This window comes from Pollachius pollachius (assembly GCF_949987615.1).
Source record: "Pollachius pollachius genome assembly, chromosome: 2".
NCBI classification, from domain to species: domain Eukaryota; kingdom Metazoa; phylum Chordata; class Actinopteri; order Gadiformes; family Gadidae; genus Pollachius; species Pollachius pollachius.
The window spans coordinates 21,845,370-21,862,931 of record NC_136935.1 but is presented as its reverse complement, the minus strand read 5'-3'; positions in this window follow the sequence as shown (position 1 = coordinate 21,862,931).

Here is a 17,562-nt window from a genome sequence, read left to right as displayed (position 1 = left end):
GCCTTACTGAGGCCCCGTCCACACGGAGCCGATTTTTTGGTGAAACCGCATAAGTCTTGTGCGTTTCGGCCGACCATCCAGACGGAGCCGGCGAATCCGGTGCCCGAAACCGCACATTTAATTTCTTCATATGTCTGAGGGTGGTTTCAAATCTAACCGGACCTATGCGGTTTCTTGTTAGGATTCGTGTGGACGCCTGAAACGCAAGCGATGACGTCATCAGCCCCCAAGCAGCTGGGCGTCAGAGTTGCGTTGAATTTTTTATTTAAATTTTTATTTATATTCTTTTTGTAGCTTTAAATACAGCCCCTTGATAAATGTAATTACTAACTGTACATTAAAAAGTATTTCTGCTCAATTTAAAAGGTTGAATCTCCTCCTGACTGAATGTTTGTATACAGCACGCAGGCTGTATGCGCACAGGCTTGAAGCGCTCCAGTTCTTTGCTGGAGTTCTTTAGCAGAAGCAGCGCCCCTTATGGGCCTGGAATGTGTACCACAGCGTTTCTACAGCTCGATGTGGTTCCGCAATGAATCTGTCTTTACGGAGATATACCTGAACCGCATAAAACGAAACTGGATTGTTTTCGCCCGTTTTGGCTCCCTGTGGAAGGGGCCTGAGTTTTCATTGGGGGCGTTATAGACCACCCAAAAATTTCATGAGACAAGTTAGAGAGGGCTTTTAAATATAGATAGCAAAAATATTAGATTAGCCCTGTGTGTGTGTGCGTGCGTGCGTGCGTGCGTGCGTGCGTGCGTGCGTGCGTGCGTGCGTGCGTGTGTGTGTGTGTGTATGTATTAGTGATGGGTCAGAATATTCGATCATTCGATTATTCGTTCCCGAGGGTCAAAGTCGATATCTAACATTTGGACCGTTAACATTTTTTCCCATTCAAATAAACAAGAATGAAAGGACGGAACTAATGTTGGATAGGTGTCCAAGGGCATTATCCCGCTTATACTATGGTCACTTTCCATAGAAAATAAATTAAGACCATTCATTTATAGGGGGATTATTTGTTTATCAACACGGCGATGCGTGCGCAGAATGATCGCCAAAAGAAAATTTGTTTGACCGGTTGCCATGGTTATCTCTGTGTGGTTAATTTGCAGTTGCGGTGTTAATTAGCAATGTTGTCAGCTTACTGTTACATTAAACTGTAATCAAAAAACTAGGTTATATGCTATAGACCCTAGGACGAATTTCGAATTATAAATATTGTAATGTTCACCCCACGGTGGTGCGGCCTTGGATAAACAGGCGATGTCTGGCTTGCAATCCTGCTGTTTATTCAACAAATACAACAGTTATCACCGATCACTGTTGGCCGTGACCATGCCGTACCTCCAGCCGTAACACAGCTTAACTCCAACAACAACGTCGCTTCCGGACCCTCCCTCACGTTGTCCCCCCCCCCGCGAGACAATCCCCCATTAACCTCTACCAATAACATTAGTGCATAACCCAACACATGTGAACATTTGCATAGCTGCTGAACGCATAATAACAGAACCACATTAACCCAGCTCGTTACACAGCTCCCCCCCAACAAAGTCCCATTGTGTAGGGACTACACAAAGTCTCTGAAATGGGCCGGCCGATGCCCTGTCTCCACGGCCGCGTGGGGGACGCAGGCACTTCTGCCTGGTGGGTGGGGCAATGCCCCTGTGCAGTGAAAGGTGTCTGTGGTGGGAAGGGGGAAGGAGGAATGTGAACAGGGGGGTTATACACAGTCTCTGGGGAAGTATGTGCAGGGGAAATCGGGCTTCGATAGGGCTCGTGTGCCCCTGTGTAGCCGCTTGCAGCAGTGGCGCCGTCGCCGCTCCGGGTGGGTGCCTGGGACTCCGAGCTTGGGGAAGGGAGGGAGTCCCCTCTGTATGGGGCCAACCTGTGTCTGTGGAGCGCAACCTTCTTTCTCTTTCCTGGCAGCTGGACCCGGTACACTACTTCACCCAGCTCCACCACCTGACAAGGCTCCTCCCAATGACAGTCCAACTTGGGGCACCGTCCTTTCTTCCTGCGGTGGCGGTACACCCACACCAGCTCTCCAGCTTGGAGGTGTCTTCCCTTCAACCTAATGTCGTAGTCGCGGCGGCAAAGACCCGTGACTCAAAGTTCCTGCCTTGGTCACTGTGGATGGTTTCTGCTGAACATGCCCTCTACCAGGACGTCAACCACCGTCTCTGCTTCCTGATCTGGTATTGCGAATGCCTCAGGCCATTTTGTAAAATACTCCATGATGACCAAAACGTATCGGTTGCATGCGTCCGTGTGGGGAAATGGGCCCATGACGTCCACAGCTACTCTTTCCATGGGAGCCCCCACCACCTGTTGTTGTAGTTGTGCGCGGGACTGATCTGGGGGGCCCTTGTAGGCTGCACAGAGGTTGCAGCGGCGGCAAAAGTCCTCTATGTCCCTTCTGACCCGCCCCCAGTAAAACCCCTGACGAAGCCGGCGGAGTGTTTTTGCTACTCCGAAGTGCCCCGCTCCTGCGGTCCCATGGGATGCTCTCAGCACAGCGTCTCTCAGTGAACTGGGGACTATCACCTGCCACCTCTCTTCTCCCGTAGCAGGTTCCTTCCAGGCTCTCTACAGTACCTCATCCCTCTCTCTCAGCGCCTCAAACATAGTCCACATGCCTTTCGTTGCAGTTGAGCTCCCAGTCACCACCTCCCAGGGCGGTCTCTGTCCTGCCTCAACCCACTGTCGCATCAATTGTATGTCCATGCTCTGCTCCTGTTGTGTCTACCACTCGGCCGCGTCAACCATCTGCGTTCCGCGGCTGACTGGTCCGGCCCCTCAGCATGGGGCATGTTTCCTCCTCGATACGGAGCACTCTCTCTCACGTGCTTCTCTCCGCTCACAGTACTGGCACCCTCCCAGTGCGCAGGGGCGGCGGGACAAGGCATCGGCGTTGACGTGGCTGGCTCCGGCCCTGTGTACCACTGTGAAGAGATAGGACTGAAGCGTTTCAATCCAGCGTGCAACTTGGCCCTCTGGTTCTCTGAAGGACATCAGCCACGGCAATGCCAAATGATCTGTCCTGACAAGGGAGGGCCGGCCACACAGGTAGTACTTGAAGTGCTTTATCGCCGTCACCATGGTGAGGAGCTCTCGGCACGTGACGCAGTAGCGGCGCTCAGCCTTGTTGAAGGTTTTGCTGAAATACGCCACCACTCTCTCCCCCTCTGGCCCCACCTGAGCCAGCACTGCACTCATGCCCACGTCACTGGCATCTGTGTCCAGAGTAAACTGCAACCCGGGGTCCGGGGGATGAGGACGGGGGCCTCCGTCAGTGCCTTCTGGAGAGAGTTGAAGGCTTGTTGGCACTGTGACGTCCAGGTGAAGTCCCTGTCCTTCTGCAGCAGGTGGTGCAGTGGGGCGGCTGTGCAGGAGAAACCTTGCACAAGCTTCCTGTAATATGAGGCCAGGCAGAGGAAGCTCTTTTGCTGTCATTGGTCAGTGGGTGTTGGCCAGTCTCTCACTGCATGCACTTTCTCCTCCAGTGTGCTGATGCCTTCTTCCCCCAGTCTGTGACCCAAAACTCCACCTCCTTCCTCATGAAGCGGCAATTATTCGGGTGTAGTTTCAGGCCCGCCGCCGCCACTCTCTGCAGCACCTCAGCGACTCCAGGGCTGTTTGGAAGGAGCTCCCATGGGCCAGGATGTCATCCAAATACACCAGACATCTCTGACGGGGAATGCCAGCCAGCACCCTGTCCATGAGTCTTTCAAAGGTGGCTGGGGCATTGCACAGGCCGAAACTGAGGACCCGGAACTGCCACGACCCCCTGACCGTACAGAAGGCAGTCTTTGGTCTTGCTTCAGGGCTGAGGGGCACCTGCCAGTATCTGCTTCGCAGGTCGAGTGAAGAGAACCAGGAGGAGCCAGACACCAAGTCCAGTGACTCATCGATCCTGGGTAATCTTGGTGCTCCTCTTTTTTGACACCATCACCACTCCCGAGGCCCAGGGGCTGTCTGATGGTTCAATTATGCCGTCTCTTTGCATCTCTTCAACCACTCTGTCTGCAGCCTCATGGTGAGCCATGGGGAGGCGCCGGGGATGCATCTTGATGGGCCATGCATCCCCAGTGTCTATTTTCTGTTGGACCAGGTGTATCAGGCCCACTTCATTGTCTGTTAGTGCAAAAATGTCCCTAAAGCGAAATAACAACTTCCACAGCTCCTCCTGCTGCCATTGCTCCAATTGGTCACAGTTCTGTCTCCATATCTCTCTCACCGCCGACAACCTGTCCGTCTCCCCCACCGTAGTTGACTGGGCTGGGGAAGATGAATGGGCTTGTGCAGAGGGGGGCTGACCGTTGCTGGGGGCATGGGGCACCAGTGGCAGGAAGCTGCAAACAGGGGGGGTGTTTCTCTCTACTGGGGTTTTTGTGTCATGGCAGTGTGTTTCCATGGCTGTCCTGACTAGGGGGTGTGGCTTTGGGGACTGGGTGGGCGGTATCAGTTTAACAGTGGGGCCCCCGGGAAAGGTCAATGTGTTCTTCCCCAGGTCCAGCAGACAGCGCGCATGTTAGGCTTTCAGTAGAAAAGGATCCGATTGCAGACAGAAGGCTTGGTTTCAAAAACTTTTTATCTGAGTTTATTTCCAGCAAGGCACAGGTAACATACTGACACGATCTGACAGAGACTGATGGGCACACTGAGGTTAAATACCCACAAACCAATCAACACACATTAGCAACAGGTGTGTTCACAAAGAGGCAGCAATTCAAATCAAGACAGGAGTAGCAGGGTGGTGTCAAAAGTACATGGCAATCCAAAACAAACAGAAAATCACATGACACCACCAACTGACCTACAAAATGTAAATAAAAGCACATGTTGCTGAAATAACAGGAACTTAAATAGCAGGATCCCTTACGGCGCAGCCCTCAAAATGTCCAGCGCCAGTATCCAGGGGTCCTGCACCTGCGCCACCCATACTGTAAAATCCACTGCCAGACCTCCAACATTCAATGTCACTCTCCCCTTACCAAGCATAGGGGCCAACTCACCAGTCACTGTCCTCAGCTGCATCGTCCCATCTATACGGGCCCCGGGCCGTTTCCCTGGTCTTAGGAATGCTTGGAGCACTGTCTGAGGAGATGGCCAGGCTGTCTCCAGCAGACCAGGGGGCGTTTGCGAGGCCTTGTGGCACTTTGCGGCGAATGCATGGACACAGCCCCTATTAGTTCAGTCATTTTAGCCACCCATGCCGGCTTTACTTGGGCTGTATCAGTGCATGCAGCTGTTCTCACCGTAGGACCACTCTTCTCAGGGCTGCCTTCCATGGTCCCGCCCCCCACAATCTCCCTCTCAAGAGCCAGTTCCAGAGCCTCTTGTATGGCATGGGGATGGGCGAGCTGGTTCTGAATGCGCAGCCCCCTGGGGGTTATGGCTTGGATGAACTGGTCCCTGGCGAGCTCCGTCTGTATCGCCGGGGCCATGTGGGCATAAGCCCTCCTGGCTAGCGTTTCAATGTCATTAGCTAACACACGGAGGGACTCTCCAGGCTGCCTGCATCTGTTGGAAAGTTCAGAGCGTAGGAGAGCGTGTTCATAATGTTCAAAACATCTCTGTAGAGCCCCAACATGAGCCTCATAATTATTTAGTTATTCTGGGCTGAGAAGTAAAAGGCATGCCAGTGGGTCGTCTGTAAGGCATAACGCCAGCTGTAGCACTTCATCATCCTCCGACCAGCCTGCAGCTTGTGACAACAGTTCGTATTGGGCATGAAACACCTGCCAGTCTGCCTTACCAGAGTACTTTGGTGTCTTACATGGCGCCCGGCAAGTATAGGCACTGCCCCTTTTCCACACAGGCTGCGCAGACTCTCCGCTGTCATGCTTTGGAGGAGCCGACGTGCAAGCGACGAAGCTCCCTTCATATCCTCTGCTCTGTCTGGGGTCGGTGGAGCTTATTCCCCGCATCGTAAGCCATGCGCCTCGCCGTCTCCCTCAAGCGGGCCTTGGTCTCCGCAGCGCGCTGAAACTCCACCGCCAGACCCTCCGCAAGGGCATAACTGTAGCTCCCCTCTTCCTCCTTAACTTTCGGCCGTGCCCCGCTCCCGTGCGCCATGTCCTTTGGCAGTACAAACAGCAGCACCCTGTGGCAGGTCCGCTAGCCGGCTAGGCTAATGGCAAACACCAGAGAAAAAACAGTCCGTTGCTTTTACTTCTGACACCAGTGTAACGTTCACCCCACGGTGGTGCAGCGTTGGATAAACAGGCAATGTCTGGCTTGCAATCATGCTCTTTATTTAGCAAATACAACTGTTATCTCCGATCACTGTTGGCCGTGACCACGCCATACCTCCAGCCGTAACACAACTTAACTCGAACAACGTCGCTTCCGGACCCTCCCTCACGTGGCTCCCTGCTCTGCTGTACCTCCACCCTGGCTCCCTGCTGTATCTTCATCCTGGTTCCCTGCTGTACCTTCACCCTGGCTCCCTGCTGTACCTCCACCCTGGCTCCCTGCTCTGCTGTACCTCCACCCTGGCTCCCCGCTGTACCTCCACCCTGGCTTCCTGCTCTGTACCTCCATCCTGGCTCCCTGCTCTGCTGTACCTCCACCCTGGCTCCCTGCTGTACCTCCACTCTGGCTCCCTGCTGTACCTTCACTCTGGCTCCCTGCTGTACCTCCACCCTGGCTCCCTGCTGTACCTCCACCCTGGCTCCCTGATCTGCACCTCTACCTTAGCTTCCTGCTATACCTTCACCCTGGTTCCCTGCTGTACCTTCACCCTGGCTCCCTGCTGTACCTCCACCCTGGCTCCCTGCTCTGCTGTACCTCCACCCTGGCTTCCTGCTGTACCTCCACCCTGGCTCCCTGCTGTACCTCCACCCTGGCTCCCTGCTCTGCTGTACCTCCACTCTTGCTCCCTGCTGTACCTCCACCCTGGCTTCCTGCTGTACCTTCAGCCTGGCTCCCCGCACCGCTGCTTCCTCTGGACGGTAAGCAGCGTGGGCTCGTTCTTGGGGGAGTGCCAGTGTGTGTAGGGCAGATGGGCAGACGTGCATCAGGTGCTTCACACAGGTAGTGGATGAGGTGTGATCGCTTGCGCACAACAGCACAAACACACAAAAGCGCATTTGGGGTTGCATTTTGTAAATGGGATTATTTATTTATATTATTGCATCAAATGTTATCTTAAAAGACTAATTTAACAAAGTAATCACATAGAGATTGGCACGCGTTTTTGCATGTAATGTTAAAACAGGAGCTCAGCCCTCTATGGTCTCACCATAAGAAGACCTATTATGTGTTCAGTAGATAATGTGTACCTATTAAACACGTCTCAGAGGGGTGCCTCTAACTTAAGTCATGTATTAAGTCAATAACAACTGGCAACACACTTATAAACACTCTTAAAAAAAACAGTTTTGGTGTATTTTCGTTTGATGAATTGAAAGTATGTTTAAAATCACATGATCGTATTGGAGATACGAACATACTAAATAAAGCCGTAAACAATAAGAGACATCATTGGAGTGTAATTTATTAATAATTAAATACCATCCTTCAGCTATTCATATCTTAGATGGATGTACCTTTAGAACAGTGGTATTCACTATTTTTTTCAGGAGAGCCGCACTGACAGGACGACGTCAACAGGAGAGCCATTTTTACCGCAAAGTATCAAAAGCTATAAATCCAGTCATAAATAAGTATGCCTGCTTAATAATATGTCCTCCCTGAAGCAGTGTTTCCCACAGAATTTTGTGAAACTGTGGAGAGAACCCGGTCCTTAGCGGGGTCCGGGGGCATGCTCCCCCGGAAGAAAATTTGGTACCTTTTAACCTGGAATGCATCAATCTGGTGCACTTTGATAGGAAAATTAAGACTTGTATGACTGTGTGCTATTTTCTGGAATAATGTGGAGACACTGGGTCACATAACATGGAAGCTATTGAAGAATAAGTTAATAAGAATAAGTCCATCCAAAGAGCACATTCTCTCTTGTTATGCAGGAAAACCGCCAATCTGGCAACCCCGCTGTCAGCGTAGAGCCGAGCAAGTTTAAAAATATTTTCTAGACAAGGCTATATTTTCACCTTTCAATGCCGCTGATGATTTATTTTTTAAATAATTGTTTGTATTGTTTTTTTAAATATCTGTATTCACTGCATGATCATATCACTGTATATTTTTACCGCCATGCGAGCCGCATGTGGCTTGCGAGCCGCGCAATGAGTAATGCTGCTTTAGAATATAGATCACTCCCGGCTCATTTCTGAGCAATCATGATATTGCCTGATCGTTTTCGAGCAACCATCTTGCCTTTCAATCACTGGTGCGTTGCAACAAATCTCAGAGTGGAAAGTAAGGCGGAGCAGAGAGGGAGCGGCCTTGGTGACTTCCACTATTTTCTGACCTTTCTCTTTACAACTCTGATATCATACCTTCGCTATCTTTAAATCGGTGGCTGGATAGGAACAAATTACATCTGCATAAACATTGACCATCTGTCATCTCTCATAAAACAAGTGATCTATGAACTAGACTAATATAAACATTTACTCCTAAAACACCAGCATCTACAAATCCTCGGGCATCCCCACTGAAGAGTTTGGACCCATACTTACCCATTGTCCAATCAACAGATGACTCACGAGGGCATTGACCAATGAGCACTCCACCCGGAGCACTTTTTAAAGACCTGAAACGAGGCAGCATGCCTCGCTTCTATTGCTGAGAACCAGCGTGAACACACAACTCCCCCCTGCTCCACCATACCAAGTGTCTGCATGAGACCCTGGTGGTGCAGCTCTGATGGCGCTGCTTATCTTCTCTGAGGGGTGGAACTCAATACTAAAATGCCTGCTAGGGCAGTCTGCTTATATGTGCTTTGACCAAAGGGGTCCGGAGATGCTCAGTCCGTCTCTCAGCCCATTGGTCAATAGCTCAACAGGTGATTGTTCTGGGCAGTGTGCATCGTTGGTATGGCGGTCTTCAGACACATTGGGCTGTAAGGATGCAAGAATCGTTATGATCGTTAGTGTTAGGATTCTGCCCAATGGAGGCCATAAATGAACAGCCATGTTACGTCTTTTTTTTATCTCCAATACATTTGTCATGAGGTTCAACTGCATTGACAATAGAAACACAGCATACCTCAACCAAAAAGGTTTTAACGAGCGACCCCTAAAGTTAGCTCCTATCAGTCCTGAGTTTGCAAAGTACATCTTGTAGATTGCTTTTGGGAAGTGGCCAGTATAGCACCTGTAGAAGAGTAGAGCCCTCGAAACCTTTAGTCAGTGAACATTCACACAACATCTATCCATCTGTCTTCATGCTACTGCTCTACCTCAAGGTACAGAGGAACCGGCCACCCAGCAGAGGACACTCGTTTTGGCCACTTTTATCCGCATTCTCAACTATTATCCCTCGTTGAGGAAGGGACTGTGAAGCGACTGGTAAATGGAGCGCTTGGCCTCCAAGCTCAGCTCTCTCTTTACCACCGCCGCCCAGCACAGAGCCAGCATCACTGCTGCCCCAAGAGAGCGGCCCAGCTTATTCTTTCTCCAACACTGCTCAGCACATGTAGACAGTGTTGGCCAAATACTATGCCCCCTCAATCATCTGAGAGAGGGACCAGAGTTGGCTCACTGTTCCACAGCCAGAACAGAACCCGCTTTGTATCTCCTCAATCCAGACTCTGGCATAGACCCTCACTGTGGACTCTGAGGAGAGTGGTTGGAACACCCCCGCTGGTGTTTTAAACATCATGTCAACACTCTATTAATGGAACACACCCTCTGGGGTTCTGACGAATGCACATCAACATTCTATTAATGTCTTCATTGAGTTTCCTGTGCCTTCCGCCCCGTGCAAGAGACACACATGCGCACACATTTAAAACACATCACACACATACACAAAGGCCCAATCCCGTTCCTTTGCTCTACCAAAATCCCACCTTAATCCCACCCCTTAACCCTATTCCGGGACGACAACACTTCAAGACTCAGTTACAGTACGTCATGAAACTGCAATATTGCACTTTATTTTGGATCAAACATTATACAAGATCACCATAATATATAAACCAGAATAAACACAGAATTTGAGGTAGTATGCCATCCACGTAAAACATACAAAAAAGAACCAGTGATATAATGGAACTAATATTGCACATTACAAAAAGGCATCAACCATCACATTTGATCAATTACTCGTTTTTTAAACCATCAGTGGATGGTTAATCTTTCTATCTTCCTTGGGGTTGGGGGTTTTAGGGCTACCAATGCAGAAGAGGTGCTTGAGGTGGAGGGATGGGCTCTGTGATGGCAGCGGCCTCAATGATCTCCTGAAAGAAAACATAACAAATAAGAAAGAATTATATGGCAGAACTGGGTTATATGGCCACATGTCATTTTTATAACATGTCTTATAAAAATAACCTATATAATTTTAGAAATTATTTTATAAAATTTATAAAAACAAAACGACATCACATTGATCCACCATTCTCCAGGCTAATAAGCATGTTTAAAACAAACTATTGCATTACTTGGCAGGGGATTAAAGCTTGTCTTCAACCTGGGGTCCCTAGAGCATGGAATATATGGATATCATTGTCCCATTTTGTTGAACAAAATGGGGGCATTGCGGGCCGGCCGTGGGCTCCGCAGCCCGGATGCGGGCTCGGGCTCCACAGCCCGATCCTGGATGCCGGGAGCAGCCGGGATCCTTGCCCAGGATTTTTCTCGTTTGTCCATTTTCGCGGCCGCAGGCCCCCCAGCGTGAGTCCGGAAGCTATGCTCCGGGAGTTTTGGTGGTTGTGCTTGTTATAATGAAAAATGCCTATATAACATTCAAACGGCATGATGATAATGTGATGGTCATCATCATTTATTTAATTTGTTTAATAGAAAACACTTACATTTGTGGTTTTCGATCATTCAGTTTTTCTTGATTTTACATTTTCTCGCAAGGTATTGCGAGCAAGTCACAACTGTAGCGTTGCAAAGGTGCCCATAAGAAATCTTAACTTCAAGGGGATGTGAGCCATCCCCTTTACTCCTTACCCTACCTTAAATTGCTTTCGGGACACGGCTCGCTGTGCATGAACGCGCAACAGCGAGGCGTAGGGCTGAGAATTTGCTTGGAGCAAAGGAATGAGACTCAGCCGAAGACTGCCTAACATCATTCAAACTGCTTTTTGTTTTCCTTGTTTCCTGCCCTCCCTCTCCGACACACAGTCAAACCCACAAACACTATTTTCAATTAAGCCAAGTCTCAGCATGATAAATGTTGTTACCTTTTAATTTCAATTATAGCTGTATCATTTAGCTCTCCGGCAAGCTGTTGTGTGTTTCGCCTGGATCCGGCCAGCTACAACTCAATTACACTGAGCGCTACAACGCGTGTTTCTCAATGAAACTGTAACAGTGTGTATAGTGTCCACACAAGCACTGTTACACACACTGGCACACACACTCTCTCTTGCAGAAACCCAGACGTTCCCGGGCAGGCGTACACCAGTGAGTTAGATTAGCTTGTTGAGTCCTTGTCCTGACACATTTCTCACTGCTTTGTCCCACTGACGGATGTTCCCAAACCTATTTAGAATTTTCACCGCTGCATTGCAGCAACGACCGGGGATGTGCATAAAATAATAATTTTTGAACTGAAAAAAAAGTGGCTGTGTATTTTCTGAATTAATAGAGTTCCTAGATGAGTCCTTTTCTAATTACATTTCTAATCTAACTCTGTGCCTAGCCAACCAATATTAATTCATAATGTCCCCCTGTATTCTTACCTACATAGCAATGCCACAATTTGCCCTGTGAAGCCAACTGTAATAAACTTCTATTTTCTTCTAATGGCATATTGTTTTCCACGCCTGTTTTAAAGGAACATATCCCCACCTGGGACCACACCCCTGATCTGAAGTGCCAAATAAAACACGACAGAAACTGTATTTCGCTACGATACTTGATTAGGAACATCAACGAACACCACTAACCACTCAATGAGTTTCACATTTCTGAAAACGAACGTTTAGCGGTGTTTTTGAATGCACATATCCAGCCATTGTGAAGCAGGCAGAGGCGATTTAAAATTAGCCAAAAACTCGAGACAGGACCAATATTAAAGATTTCGGTGTTAACCACTCTATTTCATCCTAGACAAACCAGAAAGGGGGCTCAATGTTCAAAATACCGAAAGGCCCACTATAGCAGCTCTATAGGAGCAGGGCCAGCAGCCAGGAGCTCCAGGGCAAAACATAACTAATACATCGGCTTCTGCCTCTTCTGACAACAGGTCAAGCATGGATAACACCACCAGCTCCCCTCGCTGCTGGGGACAGCACATAATGGAGATTAGGGATGTGCATTTCTGGCAAAAATGCTATTTGATATTCGCTGAGAAGTATTTGAATAATATTCGAAAATCGGTCAATCGTGAACCCCACACGCACCTCTTATACATGCACACACAATGACACAGGGGGAGGCTTTTATGATTTGTATGAAATCAATCTGTTTATTTCAACAACTGCACCATCAACATTCAACATCAAAATTATTTAAACGTGGGCATAGGCAGATAGGCCTACATGCACCGAAAACAGATTGCTATTTATTTTACTGAACACAGCCTGAACGCATGACGGTGAACTAGACACGTTTTTAGCACATGGAAATTATGGCCAAAAAAATAACTTCACACAGTGTGTCTTTTTTCAATTTATTTGTTACCAGCATTCGTAGTGTTGATCAGCAGACAAATAGTCTGTCAAAGACGTTGATGTCGCTTAGCAACCGAGGACGCTGGGGTTGATGTTACCGGATACTTCCGGAGTGATACGATAGAAAAAAAGAAATCAACTTTCCTTGACTGCGGTCATTATATTGAAACGTCCACCTCACGTGGTGCAGCGTTGAATAAACAGTCGATGTCCGGCTTACAATCCTGCTCTTTATTTGGTAAATCCACAGTTCATCTCCGATCACTGTCGGCCGTGACCACTCGTACATCCAGCCGTAACACAGGTCTCACTACCACCACCCGCCGCTTCCGGACCCTCCCTCACGTTGTCCCCGCCCCCCTTCTCGCGAGAAAATCCCTTATTAACCCCCACTAATAACATTAGTGCATAACCCAACACATGAGAACATTTGCATTGCTGCTGAACGCATAATAACCGAACCACATTAACCCAGCTCGTTACAATATGCTAAGCAACAGTGAATTATCAAAAGATTATTCACCACCGCAAGTTGTGGAGGCCCATGCAAGTAAACGGAGCATTCAACAGCATTGAGAAGAGCCGTGTAATACATAACGATAGTCACATTCATTATTCGATATTCTACGTGACTCTGACTATTCGACTAGTCGACGATCGTTGCCCATCCCTGATGGAGATCACACAAACTGACACAGGTAACACTCAAACACACACGGCCCTTCTCAATGCTGTGGAACGCTCCGTTCACTTCCATGGGCCTTCCTGACTTCCGGTGGTGAATTTTTTTTGATCATTGACCGTCACTCCGCAAGTAGTCCGGTAACTTATCAACCCCAGCGTATTCGGTTGCTAAGCGACGTCAATGCCTTTGGCAGACTATTTCTCTGCTGATCAACACTACGAATGGTAATCGTAAAAAGACACACCGTGTGAAGTTAATTTTTTGTTTTGGCAAGTAGCTGTGTAATAAGCAGGATAATGTATAGAACGTCGCCGGTCATTATCGAAAATAAGCCCCTTCAGGGCGAAGCAAGACACTTCTGCTTCGCGTCGGTGTCCTGTTCGCCCTGTTCGGGCTTATTTTCCTGACAGGGAAAACACACAAACATTAAAAAACAAACTACTCACATGCCTAACACACTAGTAACACACACACACACGTAATACACACTAACATGAAAAGGTAACACACAAGCCTAAAAGACAATCTCAACACACACATTAACACACAAACATAACACACATGGCTTAAACACACACATAACACAGGAACACAGTAAATAGGCCTCTGTAAACCTCCTGTGTTAGGGCCTAGGCCTGTGCGATATGGGAAAAAATGAATATCCCGAAACATTTTCTCCATTTCACGATATACGATATATATCTTGTATTTTGAAATCTCCTTTAAAGGACCCCATGAAATCGCACTTTTACCCTTTACTGTTTTCACTACAATTCCTGCAGACTATATACCATTCTTGGTTAAATTCCCAGGTGGTTTCCATCAAAATATTTTATATTTTCATTTAATCGTAATTGAGTTGAAATGAAACATTTTTCTTATTCAAACCAAGCACAAACTGCAAAAACAATCTTCAAATTACAAAAAAGGGGCAATATAAAACTGAGAGAGATAGAGAGAGAGAGTTAGCCCCTATAGCCTTTTGCTTGATCGCTAACGTTAGTTGAAAGTTATAGTTATTATTATTACTATTACTATTATTTTATTTTTTCATTAGTTGTATCTAAAAGCATTTCTACATATTGTCAGAGGTCGATAAACATTATAATATATAATGATGTGGAAAATATGAGCCTAACAGAGTATAAACAGTATTTTTACATTATCTATAAGGCTATTCCATACAGGAACATAAGGCACATATAAAGGTAATTAGGTAACTTCAAATGAAGGAGAAATACGTTCAAACATATACATTTAAACAAAAAAAGAATATATATATATCCATATGAAAATGAAATTATAGTAAGCCTTAACATTACAGCCCCCCTTTATTCTCATCCATCATTATTCTGTAAAGGTCAAATCTTCATTAATCTACATTATGTAATGTTAGTGTAATCTATTCGGAAAAGGTCAATTTAAAAATCGCTATTTGGTTGTAGCTTGCATTTAAGGCCATGTTGGCTTAACAATGTATTGATTTTATGTCAATAATTCAGCTAGGTTTAGTAGTAGATATCAACTGTCATTTTGAATGTGACTAAACATGGATGGTTGAAGACAAGGTCCATCAAGCATCATTTTACATTTGTTTGCCTCTTCTAACAGTTCTGCATTTCTAACATAAAAAATCCTGTAAGTCCTGTTGCAAGATGAATTATAGTGTTTTCATTTTCCTCTGTCTTACAGATCCCGTCTTTTCCTGCCCTTTATTATCCATTTCTTTATTCAAAGCAGAACAACGGCTCTTTTAAGAGCCACTCTTTTCTAAACTACATAAACACACAGGCATATCACTCACTCTGTCTGTCTGTCTGTCTGTCTGTCTGTCTGTCTGTCTGTCTGTCTGTCTGTGTCTCTAACGCTAACTGCAGAAGCCACTGTCTCCAAGAAAGTACTTTGTTCTCAATCTTATATATATTCTATCCTTTACCCAACTCACTGTCCAAATATGCATGCCCTTTTACTTTTACTGGACTGTGCCTAATCCTCCAACACTGTGTTCTTATTTTTCTAATCAAGCTGTTTATGCTTTTTGTTATTTAGTGCTGTTGAAATGGCTAATCAGCAAGACAGAGGCAGGGCAGAGAAGGCTATGTTCCTTGCTGATATGCTTCTTGCTCGAGAAAAAGCGAGTGTCAGTGTTTATTGAGACAGTTATCTTGCATTAATATTGTTTATGCCAATGTTTTTGTATAATATTTTTCTTTATACTGCTTTTGATAAATGGCTTAATTACAAAGTGTCATCATACAATGATCACTTTCTGTCAAGCAGAAAAATGAGGCAAAGGGCAAAGCAGCATCTAGAAAAGTTGAAGTTAAATGGGTGGGGAGGGATTTGGATGGTCGTCCAATTCCCAAAAGGAGCAGAAGTGGAGAAACACGGATGCAAGCCTCAGCTACAGGTTTTTTATGTCTTTCAAGATTATTTGTTGTGATTACCCACTTACATAATCTCTCTTAAAGGCTGACTAGTTTGAAAATTAATGGCTGTGTTTTGAAAACAGTATATTCAGACATCACCCTATACAAATATTTAAAAATTAGTCTTGTTTCTGGCACGAAAGTCTTCCAGACATAACCCCCCATCAGTGGTTAATAGGTTGATTATTCATTGTGAGAACTTGTTTTCTTTGCAATTTAATGTGTTTTTTAGTCGCTATAATAACATTTAATTTTTAACAAATTAAACTTAGCTCTACTTTTCTGTCTGTACATTCTTTCAGTTGTTTCTCAGGATGTTCGCGAGGACTCTGCCCCTTTTGAGTCAGCTGGGGAGGATCATGCAGTGTCAGAGTGCTCTCAACAGTTACTTGGTAGGATGACAACTTACTCTAATTAAGCAAGTTGGCAAAAAAAGAAAAATGGACTTGATGTATAAAAAAAAAATGTTCTTCAGAAAATGAGATGCAGAAACTTCTGGACCTTCTAACAACGGACATTAGGACAATGGACCATCCGTCGACATCAGCATCATGGTCATCGCGTCGATCTGCAGCTGAGGATGAGTGGTGTAAAGCAAGGCCGTATCATTTGAACTGTTTGCTGCGGACTATTTCTCTGCTTATCAACACTATGAATGCTGGTAACAAATACATTGTAAAAAGACACACCGTGTGAAGTTATTTTATTCGCCATAGTTTCCATATGCTAAAGATGTGTCTAGTTCACCGTCATGCAGTCTGTGTTCAGTAAAATAAATAAATAAATAGCGATCTGTTTTCGGCGCATGTAGACCTATCTGCCTAAGCCCACGTTGAAATAATTTTGATGTTGATGGTGCAGTTGTCATGTAATAAACAGATTGATTTCATACAAATCATAAAAGCCTCTCCCTGTGTCATTGTGTGTGCGTGTATCCGAAGTGCGTGCGTGCGTGGGGGGTTCTTGATTGACCGATTTTCGAATATTATTCGAATACTTCTCAGCGAATATTGAATAGTATTTTTGCCAGAAATGCACATCCCTAGTACCATTTTACATGAGTGGCATGCCAGTGGAAAACGGTAGGTGCCAGTATGAACTGGCAAATACCACAGGACATGAGTGGCATGCCAGTGGAAAAACAGTAGGTGCCAGTATGAACTGGTAATTACCATTTTACATGAGTGGCATGCCAGTGGACAAACGGTAGGTGCCAGTATAAACTGGTAATTACCATTTTACATGAGTGGCATGCCAGTGGAAAAACGGTAGGTGCCAGTATGAACTGGTAATTACCATTTTACATGAGTGGCATGCCAGTGGACAAACGGTAGGTGCCAGTATAAACTGGTAATTACCATTTTACATGAGTGGCATACCAGTGGAAAAACGGTAGGTGCCTGTATGAACTGGTAATTACCATTTTACATGAGTGGCATGCCAGTGGAAAAACGGTAGGTGCCAGTATGAACTAGTAATTACCATTTTACATGAGTGGCATGCCAGCGGCAGCAGTGCTGGTGTCATATACCATTGTTGGGAACGGCAGTTACCGTTCCTGAACGCCATGCCAGTGGTCGCGGTGGCGCATGCCACAGGCCAATATACGATCTCGGCGTCTATCAAAGTAAGGGTGACAGCACACATCCCTGTGGTGAACCAGTAGAGGAGCAGAGTTGGCTAGAGAGTACTCCATTTACCCTTACTACTTACCCTTAGTTAAAAAATCCACAATCCAACCCACA